The 12913-nt window shown below is 40.9% G+C and overlaps 1 protein-coding gene across 1 annotated transcript in view; it reads right to left on the bottom strand.

Moving 5' to 3' along the window:
* Window positions 1-12913, bottom strand: part of SIL1 (SIL1 nucleotide exchange factor) — a 221056-nt gene that overhangs the window by 189431 nt on the left and 18712 nt on the right. The window lies entirely within an intron of this gene.

The following is a 12913-nucleotide window of genomic DNA, read 5'->3' as shown; positions in this document are numbered from 1 at the left end:
CAGCAGGTAATAGGACAGATAAAATGTATTTACAGTACCTCGCTGGGGACACATACCTTTTGGCTAATAGCTATCAGATACTAACTACCATTGTAAAAATAACATTCTTCCATCCTTCATTATGGAGTAACAATTATCCGTGGGAGGGCAGCAACACAGCAAACTATTCTGAATGGTAATTGGGAACAATTCCAAGTCCAAGCGTATTCCTAAGTGGCTGGGCAAAGCTGAGTAGGACTCTGGTTATAGCCCTTGTACTTATCTGCTTGCACTAATACCACAAATATCACAATCTAGAGGCTTAAACAACAGTATTTAATTTTGTCACAATTCTAGACAATTAAAAATTCAAGATCAAGGTTATAGCCAATTCAGCTTCTGGTGAGGACTGTCACCCTAGCTCACAAACAGCTGACCTCTCGCAACATCCCGGCACAGTCTTTTCTAAGTGTAACACACAGGAAGGGGAAAAGGGAAGGAAGAGGTTAAAGGACCTCACTGACTCACTTGATCTTCATTACTCCAATATAACCACACGTGAGGGTTAAGATCTCAACATTTCATTGTGGTAGGGATACACACAGGCCATACCAACCCCTTAAGGGGAGTATCCATTCCCAAGCACCACTTCATCCATGAGAAAGGAAAACAGATGACTGGGTAAAACAGGACCATTGGGGATACTGTGCAGGGTAAGGAACAAAGGTCTCAGAGCAAAAGGGACCAAGTGGGAAGATGTGGAATTGTCCCAAAACAAATAAACTCATAAGAAATGACCCCACTCCCTTTCATGAAAGATGACTAAATAACAAGAATAAAATTGTAACATATATGTATATATACACACATACATACATACACACACTCTCTAAAATTTACTGAGTACTAGGCAACAATGTGGCATGATTTTTTTTTTTAATTATTTACTTGGAAGACAGAGTTATAGAGTAAGAGTATCATCTACTGGTTCATTTCCCAGATGACCACAATAACCAAGTCTGGGCCAACCCAAAGCCAGGAGCCAGGAACTGCATCCAGGTGTCCAATGTGCAGGCAGGAGCCCAAATACTGGGTCCATATTCCACTACCTTCCCAGGCACAACAGCAGAAGGACTGGAAGTGGAGCAGCCAGGACTCAAACTGATACTCCAGTATGGAATACTGGCATTGCAAATGACACCTTGACCAGCTACACAAATACACCAGGCCCCTTATCTAGCACTTCAACACATGTTTAGCACCAAAGGTATCCTTTAAATCTTATAGCAATTCCACTTAGAAGATACTATTACCATTTTTATTTTACAAATAAGGAACATTGGTGATTTGCATCCAAGATCACTCAGGATGGTTGACAGATGGAAGGCAGAATAACTATTGAAAGTTATCTAGTGCTAATATTAGCAAAAAGAAAACTTTCTCACTTTATATATATATATACATATATATATAATTACATATATATAGTAATATATAGCCATGTATATTTCTTACATATTCTATACATTTTTTTTTGATTCATGGTTTTATTTAATTTTTATTATCATTTTACGATACATTTTCATAGGCCCTGAGATTTTCCTTACTCCCTCCCTAAGATCCCCCACTAAATTCCCCTATGTTATACTACAATATAGTTCTTCATCAAAGTCGTATGTCCATCATTATGGGCATGCACAATGGCAAAGAGTTCAGCATCCTATTGTCAAGATATAGTTAACAGTTTCTTTTTTTTTTTTAATTTATTTAATTACATTGCACTATGTGACAGTTTTATAGGCTCTGGGATATTCCCCCACACCTCTCCCCAAACCCTCCCCACCGCTGGATTCCTCCACCTTCTTGCATTACCACAGTTCAAGATCAGTTGAGATTCTTCCATTGCGAGCATATACCAAGCATAGAGTCCAACATCTAATTGTCCAGATAAGTTCAATGGTTTCTTGGGAAGACCATCTCTGGTGTGAAGGTAGAGCCGGCAGGGTATCTATATATATTCTTAATCCCTGGAACCTATAAATGTTTCATTACGAGGAAAAAAGATCTTTGGGGGCAGTGTGGTGATGTACCAGGTCAATCTTCCACCTGGCATCCCAAATAGGTTCTAGTTCATGTCCCAGATGCTACACTTCTGATCCAGTTTCCTGCTAATGGTATGGAAAAGCAGCAGAGGAAAGCTCAAGCCCTCAGGCCCCTGTATCCATAAGGAAGACCTGGAAGAGGCTCCAGGTCCCTGGGTCATAGCTTTAGATTGGCTCAGTTCCAGCTGTTGCTGCCATTTGGGGAGTGAAATAGCGGGAAAGATCTGTCTGTAAATCTGCCTTTCAAATTAAAAACACGAATATTAGTATCTTTGCAGATGTGGATCTTAAATTAATTAACTTGAATTATTTAAATAGGCCCTGAATACAATCACAAGAGCCCTTATAAGGAGGAGGGAGTAGGAAAACAGACATGGAAAAAGACAGTATCAAGACAGAACACAGCGATTTGGGTGCTATAGCCTTGAAGGTTAGAATGATGTAGTCACAAGTCAAGGAATGCTGATAGGCCCGGGAAGCTGGAAGAAGCAACAGACTGTGCCCTAAAGCCTGTAGAGGAAGGAAAGCTCTGCAATACCTTGATTTCAGTACAGTGATACTGATCTCAGACTACTAACCTCCAGGACTGAGAGAGAATAAGTTTGCACTGTTTTAAGTCACAAGTTTTTGTCAGCTTGTTACAGAAACCACAGAAAACCAATATACTCAGGTAGTGGTGGCAAAGCCAAGCTTTGAACTCCAGCCCTTGTGCCTTCAGGTCTGCACTCCTGCACTCCATGCCTTGCTCCTTTCCTGCACACAGCCTTTCCAGTCAGCCTCCACACCAACTGACAGGGGATCTCACCAAGAAATCACCGGCACTGACAGCTCCTCTGCTGTGGAGGCTTCAAATGACTGTCCCTCATTCCTTCCTTACCATGACAGCAAAAGCTTCTCCAAGGCTGAACAGACTTCTTAGTATTCTACTTATCAGGTGTGGTAACAGCCTAGAATACAGCATCTTTATGAGAAAGCAAAACTAACAAAGGTTTTCAACTAATTTATTTGTCTGCACTTAACTGCTTCCAATCTCTGCCACTCTGCTATAACCAGCTCATGATTTATTCTTTGCTACACAGAAAAACATAGGGAGTAGCAAGCCGCTCAGTCTGCCCTCTGGTCCTTGACAAGTGCTGCTACTGATCACCATTTTATGACTGCCTTGAGGTACTGGGTAAATGAACAAGCCACCCTGAGTCCCTCTCTTAAAGCTCTGAGGTTGAGTATCGGTGTTAGCCGGCTGGCACAGAGCCTCAGACTAACCAACCCCAGAATTAATAAGCAAGGAAAAAAAACATTTTGTCAGGATAAAGGTATAGCAACCCCAAATGCACTTTTTCAATCTCTTCTGTCAAGTACAACTCAGCTTTATTTAGTGCACTTCAAAGTACTGGTGGCCAAACACAACAATATGTTTTGTAATAACAAGGATGTCTTGGTAATGGGTGATGCTGTGGCTTCTAAGGATATTGACCTTTGCTGAGGAGTCAGTTGAATCAGTTTCATGTTCTGAGGAGAACAATCAGATCCAGGGATTAGCAAAGGAGGAAATTAGGAATTTATTAACCTAGGAAGATTATAGATAATTCATTAAAGTACACAGACCTCTTCTACTTTTCATTTTGCAATATTTTTATTCTCCAACTCTATGTCCTCCTTCAAGGTTCTAGCAAACAGTTGTCTACTTTTATTCTGCCTAGAGGGTTGATTCTAGTCCATTTGTGCTTATTAACTGAATAACCAAGACTGAAAATTTTATATATATTAAAAAGAAAAAGAAAACATTCCCAGAGGTTAGGAAATCCCAGATCTGGTGAGGACCTTCATGTGTTGTCACACAGGGAAGGCAGCACCACATGGGTAAGAAGGAAACAGGGAGAGGAGGAGGCCAAATTCGTCCTTTGATCTGAAACCTACCACTGTAATAACAGTATTAACCACCAAGTAAAGGCCCCCTCTCAACACTGTTGCCCTGAAGATTAAGTTTCCTTACACTAAATTTGGGTTTTCAAACCGTAACAAAGTTCAATCTAATGTGCCCATCAGAATTTCAAACAGCCATTACTGCTAACATTCAAAGAATATTTACTTCCCAAGCACTGTGCTCACAACCAACAGATGTCATAAATACCATTATTATCCTCATATTACACAAGAAACATTTGAGGCTCAAAGAGGTTAAACCACCTTCCCAAGATCACAAAGCTAATCCATGGCACAGCCAGAACTAGCATGCCAGACTCCAGGCTTTCAAGTGCAATACTGAATTATTTATCCCCTAAATTAACTGGTAATTGTGAGTGGAAAATCTCTAAGCCACTCAAAAGAGAAAATATATATCTGTTGTGTGTGTGTGTATCTTCCATATATGTATTTGAATCTTCCATTCCTACATCCTCAGAAAGAATTATCTGAAAAATACAATAAATATATAGAAATCTTTGGAAGAAGCAGGAGACAAATGGACATAGAAATGAATGTATGCTTACCCCTTCCAGAGATAACCCAAATCCCCAGATTTACCAGCACCTGGAAGCAGTCTTCCCCTGTTCGCTCTACCTGTCTAAATCCCAGCAGGCTGTCACCAGCAAGAACCTCATCCCATGGAAAGATTAGAAGGGCCTGTGGCCTGGGAAAGAAAATCAACAAATAGTGCAGAAACAGAAGGAATAAGTAACAAAAGCACAGAGTTCAAATTCCTATTCTTTCTGTATCAATAGATTCCACTTTTTTTTTTTAATCACAAAGTCAGATATACAGAGAGGAGGAGAGACAGAGAGGAAGATCTTCCATCCGATGATTCACTCCCCAAGTGCCCGCAACAGCCGGTGCTGCACCGATCCAAAGCCAGGAGTAGAGAATTTCTTCCAGGTCTCCCACGTGGGTGCAGGGTCCCAAGGCTTTGGGCCATCCTCAACTGCCTTCCCAAGCCACAGGCAGGGAGCTGGATGGGAAGTGGAGCAGCTGGGATTAGAACCCGCACCAATGTGGGATCCCGGTGCATTCAAGGAGAGGACGTTAGCTGCTAGGCCACCACGCCGTGCCCAGCTTCCACTTTTTTAAGCTGCTTATTAAAACAGTCTGGCTCCACGTTAATTTTCTTTGCTTAGTCTTAATTATTGCCTTAGTTCTCTTCCAATGAGCCCCCAAAGATGTTGAAACAATATAACTGAAAGGTCAAGTTGATCCCTGGGAATTGCAGGGAGACTCCCTGACTTCTTGCTCTACAAAAATGCTACATTGTTAACTTCATGGGGATAATATCCAAGAATTAAGCATGGTCAAGAAATCTCCAATTCTGGCAACAGGATTCATGGAGGATAGGGGACTGGGGAAAGGAAAATCAGTACTTTTAAAAAAAGTTACTTAAAAAAGAATGAGAAAGCTGCCAACTCCTCATATAGCAACACATGCACAAAGCAGGTTCATTGACAGTGGCCAGATCAGAAAGCTATCCCTGCCATGAAATCCCAAAGGCACACGTCACTACATGATGATGTCCTTTCTGATGGAGCAGGACGAACAGGATAAGGGGAAGGGAAGAACTAGGGCAGGGGAAGGAGGAGAAATATAAATCATAATTTAGGGCCACGAGTCCTGCTGTTTCTGCCAGGAGCTGGCAAAGAAGGCTTGGATCAAGTTTCTCAGAGGTGAGACCATGAAAGGGGATGTTAAAATAAATTGAGAGAAAAAAACGGGAAAAGATCAGAGGAGAAAAGCAAAGTCTTGCAGCACCAGCTTTGCAATTTGTCTGCTTTTAGAGCTGAAGCTCTGAGTATCAGATTTTTTTTAAGATTTATTTTAAGAGCTTTGAGGTCTCTTAAAAAAATAAAGGAATCAGTAATTCTACCTCTTTCAGTCTGCAGAATGTTGCCGCAATGGAGGGCACTTTCATGAACAAGGATGAGTTGCTCTTGGAGGAGAGTCTTCCTTAGAACAAAGCTGTGTTCATGCATGTGCGTATGTATGCTCTGGAAGCTATTTCCATAGCAGTCTATTACTCTGTCAGATGTACACGTGAAGAGAGGGGCAAGGACCCACTGGTGTGTGTGAGATCTGCCACTGAGAAGAGACCCAATAGAGAGGAGTTTGGCAAATTCCTTTGTGAATGCAAAAACCAAGATAAGGAGCAGCCCAGACCATGCCAGGTTACAGTATCTGCCGGCATACATGTGGGTCAGGTCTGGGTACAGACCAGGCTGGGTCAGTTCATAATATTCACTCACAGATCTGAAAATCAGTACAGAGTGCAGGAAGGGCCAGGTCAGGCCACAACACCAGCCAGTTCACATTAAGACTGGGACAGAGATTTGGCTGGGCTGGGCTAGGCTACAGCACCCATCAGTAGGAGCTGGAACTCAGGGTAGTCTGGACTGAGCTAAGCTGCACAGCACGATAGAGGATACTGAGGTGAGGCAAATCATGCCAGCCTGAGGTCAGTAGGAGCCAGGTTCGTGAGCCCCAGGGGCAGGGGGTCCGGCAGGATTCAGGTTGCCTGGCACAGGTCCTTGGACCCACCTGCAAGAGTACGTCCTCCTCAGTGAAATAGGCGAAGCAGTGGATGCAGACCCTGATGCACATGGAGAATATGGCAGCCCATTGGGTACCATACCAGAACAACAGAACAAATTGGACAACTAGCCCAGCCAAACGACGACAGCAAAAATCTGGGTAAACAGAGACTTCAGGTTGACTATGTCAGCCAATGGACATTGGGAGAAATTATTGGTGAAATCAACAGCATTTCAGAACTATCTGAACTACTTGGGAAGAAACCTTGGAACATGCACCACATCAGGACCCTAGGTTCATTTTGGGTGGTGGTTCCCTATTCCTAGGTCCTGGGACACTTGGAAGGCTATGTGTGACTTCTCTCTTTACCTCTCCCCTTCCCCGAGAAACAAGAAAAAAAAAAAAACCAGAAAATTTGTAAACAATGATTTCACTCATTTGTCCCTAACCCTCAATTTTTCCCACCCTGATCAACAATGTAAACATCAAAAATAAAAAATTTTAAAAACAGAAAAGAAAATAAAGTAGATGTTTCACCAAAGTGCACTCATAGACACATTTAAAGATACATTTAAAGACAATCAAAGAAAAAGGATTGCCTAGGCATTACCAGGTGGGCATAAGGGCACTGAGCAGCCCCTTACCAAATGCAGCAAGGAAATAGGTCCTGTGAAAGGATAACAGTGATTCAGTCTCAATGAAGCAGCCAACACTGGCCATGAAGAAGCCAGGCCACTATTAGGTAGAGAAGCACAATCCCCTTTCACCGCTCCAGTCTCACCCTGTCACCCACTCACATTCTGTGAATTTGTTTCTATCTGGCCACTGTCAATTTGTCAATTCTTGTCTAATGATCTTGCCTAAGAACTTAGGTAGTATTGCAAAAAGTGTCAGTAGGCAATCAGGGTGAGATAAATTTACCATGTCTTAGTGAGCTTTTGTGTTTGCTTTATTCCAAGCAAACACATTACAGCTTGCTTCCTTATAACAGAAAACCTAAAAATCAATGCTCAAAGCCCAGAAAACACAAACTCTCCTTTCCAATAACAAAATGCCAAGAAGAAAAAGAACTACATAAAATGAAGCAAAGAAAAGTCTCTCCTCAGAAGTTTCCAATTAATAGGGGCAAGAGAGGGAGACATTTAATAAATAATGGACAAGAAAGAAAATTATCTTGATTATATTTATTTAGGAAACAAAGCAGTATGAATATGAACACCTGTATTCCCAGGTTCTGAGTAATAAAAGCACACATTCTAATTCACAAGTTCATTCATCCAACAAATGTTTTTTGATTGTCTACAACCCATATATTCCAGGGACTATTCCTAATATTGGGAATACAGCTGTGTACGTGACAAATATTTATGATCCTTATACTCACAGAAATTGAATTCTAGTAAAGGGAAAAACAGTCAACAGGAAGCAATGAAACAAGAAAAATATCAGATGGTGCTACAGTTCTTCCACACCAATATTCTTAAAATTTGGTTGCTTAAAAAAAAATAAAAATAAATGGAATTTGGTTGTTTATGTAACAGTACTGAAAGGGGGTAGGACCTTCAAGAGGTAATTAGGTCAGGTGGGCATCACCCTCATGAATTAATGTAGTTCTCACAGGACTGGGTTAGTTCCTCCAAGAGCGGGTTGCACAAAGCACAGCAGCCCTTGTGTTCTCACCCTCCCCCACACACCTGTTTGCACCTTCTATTTTCCACCATGTGGGAAACAGCCTCACTAGAAACCATTGGGAACCAGCACCGCAGCTTCCAGACTTCGCTGCCTCATGAACTATGAGTCAAAATAAATATATCTGCCTTATATAAATTACCCAGTCTCAGGTATTTTGTAATACCAACAAAAAACAAAGACAACTATGTCATGGTAACTTAGAGAGTCACATTCCATCAGGCTAAAGCAAGGGCCTCCCTTGTAAGTCAGAAAAACACTGAGATGTGTATGACGAAGAACAGGAAAGAAAAGTCCAGCAGAGGGTACATTAGAACAAACCCACACTGTTCAAGAAACAGAGACAAAACCAATGGCCAGAATATAGAAGGCAAGGGTTAGAATGCAGAAAAAGGAGGCTGCTAAGAAGAAGGCAGGCAGGAATCAGAACGTGTAAGCTCAACAACAGGTAAGGCACTTGGGTCGATTCTAAGTGTGATAATGAGCCATCATAGGATGGAGGAAGGGAAAGGACAGATTCCTTAGAAACTTATTGAGGGAGATGATAATTTACACCAACATACATGGTGGCTTTTCAAAAATGTTATCAGGTCATAGACATTCAGAGCAGTTTATCAGTTTCTTAATATGCACTATGTGAAGGGCACTTAGCTGCTTAGCATTCATTGTTATATTTAATCCTCACTCAATATTATGAGTAGATGTCATTTCCACTTCACAGACAAGGTCCTCAAAGGTCAGAGAGAAGGGAAGTAACTTCTCCAAGGCCACAGAACACACATATGCCAGAGCTGGAACTGGGACCTAGATCTATCCAACTAAAAAGATACAAGGATCTCAGTCCTTTTGCTTTAAGGACATCACCATCCCCCTGAAAGAGAAAAAACATGACAGCTCTCCAGGGAGAGCAAAGGTTTCACTCAAAGCAGTTACTCATCTTCCCCAGAGAGAATCTTAACTGCAAACACATTCCCCAAGGAACTTCCCTGACAAGGCAAACCCAACCCCACAGTCCCAAGCTCTTGGTCAATTGCAGCCCCTACAGTCCATTCTGAAATTCGTCTCACTCTGAAACTGTATTCTTTCAAGGCATCATAATCTTCACCATTCAGTGAGTATCAACAACATGTCATTCACGTGACATGTATTATTTCATTTCATTATAATAACCCCAAGAAGTGGGCATCAAAACACCCTTGGGGCCAGCACTATGGCATGGTAGGTAAACCTACAAGCCATTTAGTACCAGCATCCCAGATAGGAACTCCTGGCTTTGGTGAGCCAAAACTGTCATTTAACTCCTGTAACTCCTGGCTTTGGACTGGCCTGGCTCTGTTAACATCATTTGAGAGGGAATCAGCACATGGAAGATGTCTCTTTCCCTTTTTCTCTCTGTAACTGTGCCTTTCAAATAAATAAATAAATCTTGGGGGATGGGGGTGAAGACAGGAGAAAGTACTCTTACTCCAATGAAGAAATTGAGTCACAGAACTGAGACAAGGTTAAAAAGTTAATAAGGAACTGCATTGGAGACTGTAAAACAGGAAGTACAAGGAATTGATCTCCCCACCAAAATAAGTTATCCAAACAGAATCTGTCTTACTTAACTACTTTGGATATTTGGATGCTATCAGAGGTTTGCAACTTCTAGCATAAGGCTTGGATGGTAAATTGCAGTTAATTCCTGTCAGTCTCAAATCTTAACACATAAGCAGTTATCCATCCCTGCCTTCATAGCAGGGTAGATACAATACATACTATGGCAGCTTGCACATAGCTTGTAAAAGCCAGGGCATGCAAATAGAATCCTACCTTCCTAATACTGGAGATCTGTGACATGATCACCGACTGCTACTTCTGATCACAAAGCAAATATATATAAGGAAAACTCAAAGTTATCTTACATATCCAGGTATGGGCTCAAAAAGACATGACACAACCTCATTTTATACCTGCAGATGATCCCCAGAAAATAGGCAGTGGCAGACTACAACAATTTTTAAAAAGGCAAACTCTGGAGAAGGTAGATAACCTGATTTCCAGAGTTAGCCCTGTAGGAGATTCAAATGTTTTGTTCCCAACAACAAAACCAAAACATATAAGAAAACAGGAAATAGAGCCCAGCATCGTAGCCTAGCAGCTAACGCCCTTGCCTTGCACACACCAGGATCCCATATGGGAGCCGGTTCTGATCCCTGCAGCCCCGCTTCCCTTCCAGCTCCCTGTCTATGGCCCAGGAAAGCAGTTGAGGACGGCTCAAAGCTTTGGGACCCTGCACCTGCATGGGAGACCCAAAAGAAGTTCCTGGCTTCGGATCGGCATAGCATCGGCCATTGCGCTCACTTGGGGAGTGAATCATCGGACGGAAGATCTTCCTCTCTGTCTCTCCTCTCTGTATATCTGCCTTTCCAATAAAAATAAAAATAAATCTTAAAAAAAAAAAAGTAAGTTTATTTAAAAAAAAAAAAAGAAAGAAAGTACCTGATGGCAAGTCTACTGAACAAAGAATTCAAGACAGGTGTATGAAAGATGATGATCTCAAAGAATTAAAGAAATGTATGCAGAAAATCAATAATGTTTTTTAAGTGGAAAAAATCAACCAAGAAACGATCTAAATTTAAATAAAATTTAAGATTCAGGCAGCAATTCAGAACTACTGAACTATCAAAACCATTTGAACAGGACCCTTGGAGCAAGCCCCACATCGGGGACCTGGGGTGGGTGGGAGACTGGGTGAGGCTTCTCCCTTAAAATCCCCTTTTACATCAGATATATTAAGGAAACAATACAGAACTAATTGTCTTGTGCATCTTCCTGTAGTGCCTGAACTTTTTTACCCTAATGATGTCAAGATTGTAAAAAAAATAAATAAATAAATATTTTTTAAAAAAAGAAATTCAGAGTCTGAAAAGTACAATCACTGAAACGAAAAATTCACTAAAACACTTCTAAGGCATATTTAGACAGGCAGAAGAATCGGTGAACTTGAAGGTAGAATAATGGAAATGATCAAGTTTAAGAAAAAGACTGAACAAATATGAAAGAGACTAAGGAATCTGTGCAAAAAGTCCAATATCCATGGTCCATAGTCACAGAAACAGAAGCAAACAGAAGGGACAGAAAACACCTTAAGAAATAACAGCCAAGGACACCTTGCATGCATCACAATCCCATATGGGCACCGGTTCTAATCCCGGCAGTTCCACTTCCCATCCAACTCCCTGATTGTGGCCTGGGAAGGCAGTCAAGGACAGCCCAAGGCCTTGGGACCCTGCACCCATGTGGGAGGCCCAAAAGAGCTCCTGGTCCCTGGCTTCAGATCGGCGCAGCTCTGGCTGTTACAGTCACTTGGGGGTAAATCATCAGATGGAAGATCTTCCTTTCTGTCTCTCCTCCTTTCTGTGTATCTGACTTTGCAAAAAAAAAAAAAAAAAGAAGAAGAAGAATAAATAAATCTTTTTAAAAAAAAACATTCAAAAACTTCTCAAAGTTGATATACAATATAAGTATCCAATATGCTAAACAAACTATAACTAAGATGAACTCAAAGAGATTCACACCAAAATATATTATAATTAAATGACAGAATCTTAAGAGCAAGAAAGAAGCAAAATGTTACAAAGGATCCTCAGTAAACTCATAAGCAAATTTCTCATTAGAAACTTTGGAAACCAGAAGACGGCAGGATAGTATGTTCAAAATGCTAAAAGCAAAAACTGCCAACCACGATTCCTATATCTAGAAAACTGTCCTTAAAAAGCAAAGAAGAAATGAACAAAACCTTAACAAGTTGGTTATTACCCAGCATAGGTTGAAAGTAAAGGGCACTGTAGAGTAACCTGAAGTTATATGAAGAAATACCAACACCAGTAAAGATAAATGCACGGGCTAGGATAAAGCATAAAAGCTAGGATTATTGTAATTTTGGTTTATAACATTTTGTTTTCTACATGGATTATGAGACTAATGCATTCTTTTAGGCATACGATATATAAGATGTAATATTATAACAACAACCGAAAGGATTGAGAAACAGCTGTTGAATGAGCCACTTTTGTGTATCAATTAAGTTAATATGGCATAAATTCAAACCACAGTGCTATAACTTTAGGATGTTAAAAGTAATCCCCATGGAATCACAAAGAATATACACAAAAGAAAATGAGAAAGGAATTTAAAAGCTTCACTACAAAAAAATCAACTGAACACAACACAAAAATACAGCAAATGAAAGAAAAAACAAGTCATATAGAAAACACATTGCAAAATGAGAAAAGTAACTTCCTCCTTATCAGTAATTACTTTCAATGTAAATGTATTAAACTCTCCTATCAAAAAACAGAAACAGGCAGAATGGATTTTTTAAGGAGCTCCAACTATGTGCCTGTGAGAATCTATTTCAAAGGCACAGTGACAGAGGGAAACAGAGAGGGAGGGAAAGAGGGAGGAAAGGAGAGAAGAGGAGGAGGGAGGAGGGAGGAGGGAGAGAAGGAGAAAAGAAGTTTCCATCTTCTGGTTCTCTTCCCTAACAGCAATAACAACACGGGCTAGGCCAGGCAATGTCAGGAACTAAGAACAGGAACTACACCCAGCTGGTAGTTGCCCAAGTACTTGGGCCATCTTCTATTGTT

Source organism: Ochotona curzoniae, unplaced genomic scaffold (assembly GCF_017591425.1).
Source record: "Ochotona curzoniae isolate NIBS_2020 unplaced genomic scaffold, NIBS_Ocur_1.0 contig_1, whole genome shotgun sequence".
Classification (NCBI taxonomy): domain Eukaryota; kingdom Metazoa; phylum Chordata; class Mammalia; order Lagomorpha; family Ochotonidae; genus Ochotona; species Ochotona curzoniae.
Note: the sequence above shows the minus strand (reverse complement) of the source record. Positions and strands in the feature narration are given on the sequence as shown.